This window comes from Daphnia pulex, chromosome 10, assembly GCF_021134715.1.
Source record: "Daphnia pulex isolate KAP4 chromosome 10, ASM2113471v1".
Taxonomy (NCBI): domain Eukaryota; kingdom Metazoa; phylum Arthropoda; class Branchiopoda; order Diplostraca; family Daphniidae; genus Daphnia; species Daphnia pulex.
In genome coordinates, this window is record NC_060026.1 from 5225001 (window position 1) to 5230000 (window position 5000).

General features: G+C 38.2%; 1 non-coding gene across 1 annotated transcript; it reads right to left on the reverse strand.

Moving 5' to 3' along the window:
• Positions 1-25: 25 nt before the first annotated feature.
• Trnad-guc lies at positions 26-97 on the reverse strand. The gene has a single exon. It is a non-coding gene; the product is annotated as a tRNA-Asp (tRNA).
• Between the last annotated feature and the right edge of the window lie 4903 nt (positions 98-5000).

Below are 5000 nucleotides of genomic sequence, written 5' to 3' on the forward strand. Positions count from 1 at the left end.
CAGGTTGATTAAATTAAAATATTGCCTCCCCGGCGGGGAATTGAACCCCGGTCTCCCGCGTGACAGGCGGGGATACTCACCACTATACTACCGAGGATCCAATGATTGGTTCAAGTCATGAAATCTGTTCCCTATATTTCAGAGGTTTTTTAGCAATTTCAACAACACACCAAATATCAAGCAACTTTCGGGTACACTGGCACCAACTTGGACACTCACTGGGCAACAACCATAGACAGTTTAGTCCATTGTAGCTAAGCGATTGTAAAATTATATGTGACTTCCGAAGGTTCGTTAAACCCGAGTCTTATTGTTTTTTAGAATTATTTTCAACAACGAACAAAGGAACAAGATTTAACTGACTTATTATTGCAGCAATTCACTCTAATCACCATTAAATGGATGAGAGAATCGACTTCAGCTTACTGTGACAATAATATTAGACAAAATCGTTCACTCTAGGTTTTTGAAGTCATTATGCAACAAAGCTGTTGTTTAACGTATCAATCAGGTTGATTAAATTAAAACATTGCCTCCCCGGCGGGGAATTGAACCCCGGTCTCCGCGTGACAGGCGGGGATACTCACCACTATACTACCGAGGATCCAATGATTGGTTCAAGTCATGAAATCTGTTCCCTATATTTCAGAGGTTTTTTAGCAATTTCAACAACACACAAAATATCAAGCAACTGTCGGGTACACTGGCACCAACTTGGACACTCACTGGGCAACAACCATAGACAGTTTAGTCCATTGTAGCTAAGCGATTGTAAAATTATATGTGACTTCCGAAGTTTCGTTAAACACGAGTCTTATTGTTTTTTAGTTTTTTTTTCAACAACGAACAAAGCAACAAGATTTAACTGACTTATTATTGCAGCAATTCACTCTAATCACCATTAAATGGATGAGAGAAACGACTTCAGCTTACTGTGACAATAATATTAGACAAAATCGTTCACTCTAGGTTTCTGAAGTCATTATGCAACAAAGCTGTTGTTTAACGTATCAATCAGGTTGATTAAATTAAAATATTGCCTCCCCGGCGGGGAATTGAACCCCGGTCTCCGCGTGACAGCCGGGGATACTCACCACTATACTACCGAGGATCCAATGATTGGTTCAAGTCATGAAATCTGTTCCCTATATTTCAGAGGTTTTTTAGCAATTTCAACAACACATCAAGCAACTTTCGGGTACACTGGCACCAACTTGGACACACACTGGGAAACAACCATAGACAGTTTAGTCCATTGTAGCTAAGCGATTGTAAAATTATATGTGACTTCCGAAGGTTTGTTAAACACGAGTCTTATTGTTTTTTAGTTGTTTTTTCAACAACGAACAAAGCAACAAGATTTAACTGACTTATTATTGCAGCAATTCACTCTAATCACCATTAAATGGATGAGAGAAACGACTTCAGCTTACTGTGACAATAATATTAGACAAAATCGTTCACTCTAGGTTTCTGAAGTCATTATGCAACAAAGCTGTTGTTTAACGTATCAATCAGGTTGATTAAATTAAAATTTTGCCTCCCCGGCGGGGAATTGAACCCCGGTCTCCCTCGTGACAGGCGGGGATAGTCGCCACTATACTACCGAGGATCAAATGATTGGTTCAAGTCATGAAAACGTTTCCCTATATTTCAGAGGTTTTTTAGCAAGTTTTTTCAACAACACACCAAATATCAAGCAACTTTCGGGTACACTGGCACCAACTTGGACACTCACTGGGCAACAACCATAGACAGTTTAGTCCATTGTAGCTAAGCGATTGTAAAATTATATGTGACTTCCGAAGTTTCGTTAAACACGAGTCTTATTGTTTTTTAGTTTTTTTTTTCAACAACGAACAAAGCACCAAGATTTACCTGACTTATTATTGCAGAAATTCACTCTAATCACCATTAAATGGATGAGAGAAACGACTTCAGCTTAATGTGACAATAATATTAGACAAAATCGTTCACTCTAGGTTTCTGAAGTCATTATGCAACAAAGCTGTTGTTTAACGTATCAATCAGGTTGATTAAATTAAAATATTGCCTCCCCGGCGAGGAATTGAACCCCGGTCTCCCGCGTGACAGGCGGGGATACTCACCACTATACTACCGATGATCTAATGATTGGTTCAAGTCATGAAATCTGTTCCCTATATTTCAGAGGTTTTTTAGCAATTTCAACAACACACCAAATATCAAGCAACTGTCGGGTACACTGGCACCAACTTGGATATTCACTGGGCAACAACCATAGACAGTTAAGTCCATTGTAGCTAAGCGATTGTAAAATTATATGTGACTTCCGAAGGTTCGTTAAACCCGAGTCTTATTGTTTTTTAGAATTATTTTCAACAACGAACAAAGCAACAAGATTTAACTGACTTATTATTGCAGCAATTCACTCTAATCACCATTAAATGGATGAGAGAAACGACTTCAGCTTACTGTGACAATAGTATTAGACAAAATCGTTCACTCTAGGTTTCTGAAGTCATTATGCAACAAAGCTGTTGTTTAACGTATCAATCAGGTTGATTAAATTAAAATATTGCCTCCCAAACGAGGAATTGAACCCCGGTCTCCCGCGTGACAGGCGGGGATACTCACCACTATACTACCGAGGATCTAATGATTGGTTCAAGTCATGAAATCTGTTCCCTATATTTCAGAGGTTTTTTAGCAATTTCAACAACACACCAAATATCAAGCAACTGTCGGGTACACTGGCACCAACTTGGATATTCACTGGGCAACAACCATAGACAGTTAAGTCCATTGTAGCTAAGCGATTGTAAAATTATAAATGACTTCCGAAGGTTCGTTAAACCCGAGTCTTATTGTTTTTTAGAATTATTTTCAACAACGAACAAAGCAACAAGATTTAACTGACTTATTATTGCAGCAATTCACTCTAATCACAATTAAATGGATGAGAGAAACGACTTCAGCTTACTGTGACAATAGTATTAGACAAAATCGTTCACTCTAGGTTTCTGAAGTCATTATGCAACAAAGCTGTTGTTTAACGTATCAATCAGGTTGATTAAATTAAAATTTTGCCTCCCCGGTGAGGAATTGAACCCCTGTATCCCGCGTGACAGGCGGGGATACTCACCACAATACTACCCAGGATCTAATGATTGGTTCAAGTCATGAAATCTGTTCCCTATATTTCAGAGGTTTTTTAGCAATTTCAACAACACACCAAACATCAAGCAACTTTCGGGTACACTGGCACCAACTTGGACACTCACTGGGCAACAACCATAGACAGTTTAGTCCATTGTAGCTAAGCGATTGTAAAATTATATGTGACTTCCGAAGTTTCGTTAAACACGAGTCTTATTTTTTTTAGTTTTTTTTCAACAACGAACAAAGCAACAAGATTTAACTGACTTATTATTGCAGCAATTCACTCTAATCACCATTAAATGGATGAGAGAAACGACTTCAGCTTACTGTGACAATAATATTAGACAAAATCGTTCACTCTAGGTTTTTGAAGTCATTATGCAACAAAGCTGTTGTTTAACGTATCAATCAGGTTGATTAAATTAAAACATTGCCTACCCGGCGGGGAATTGAACCCCGGTCTCCCGCGTGACAGGCGGGGATACTCATTACTATAATACCGAGGATACAATAATTAGTTCAAGTCATGAAAACTTTTTCCTATATTTCAGAGGTGTTTTAGCAATTTCAACAACACACCAAATATCAAGCAACTGTCTGGTACACTAGCACCAACTTGGACACTCACTGGGCAACAACCATAGACAGTTTAGTCCATTGTAGCTAAGCGATTGTAAAATTATATGTGACTTCCGAAGTTTCGTTAAACACGAGTCTTATTGTTTTTTAGTTTTTTTTCATAACGAACAAAGCAACAAGATTTACCTGACTTATTATTGCAGAAATTCACTCTAATCACCATTAAATGGATGAGAGAAACGACTTCAGCTTACTGTGACAATAATATTAGACAAAATCGTTCACTCTAGGTTTCTGAAGTCATTATGCAACAAAGCTGTTGTTTAACGTATCAATCAGGTTGATTAAATTAAAATTTTGCATCCCCGGCGGGGAATTGAACCCCGGTTCCGCGTGACAGGCGGGGATACTCACCACTATACTACCGAGGATCCAATGATTGGTTCAAGTCATGAAATCTGTTCCCTATATTTCAGAGGTTTTTTAGCAATTTCAACAACACACCAAATATCAAGCAACTGTCTGGTACACTAGCACCAACTTGGACACTCACTGGGCAACAACCATAGACAGTTTAGTCCATTGTAGCTAAGCGATTGTAAAATTACATGTGACTTCCGAAGGTTCGTTAAACCCGAGTCTTATTGTTTTTTAGAATTATTTTCAACAACGAACAAAGCAACAAGATTTAACTGACTTATTATTGCAGCAATTCACTCTAATCACCATTAAATGGATGAGAGAAACGACTTCAGCTTACTGTGACAATAGTATTAGACAAAATCGTTCACTCTAGGTTTCTGAAGTCATTATGCAACAAAGCTGTTGTTTAACGTATCAATCAGGTTGATTAAATTAAAATATTGCCTCCCAAACGAGGAATTGAACCCCGGTCTCCCGCGTGACAGGCGGGGATACTCACCACTATACTACCGAGGATCTAATGATTGGTTCAAGTCATGAAATCTGTTCCCTATATTTCAGAGGTTTTTTAGCAATTTCAACAACACACCAAATATCAAGCAACTGTCGGGTACACTGGCACCAACTTGGATATTCACTGGGCAACAACCATAGACAGTTAAGTCCATTGTAGCTAAGCGATTGTAAAATTATAAATGACTTCCGAAGGTTCGTTAAACCCGAGTCTTATTGTTTTTTAGAATTATTTTCAACAACGAACAAAGCAACAAGATTTAACTGACTTATTATTGCAGCAATTCACTCTAATCACAATTAAATGGATGAGAGAAACGACTTCAGCTTACTGTGACAATAGT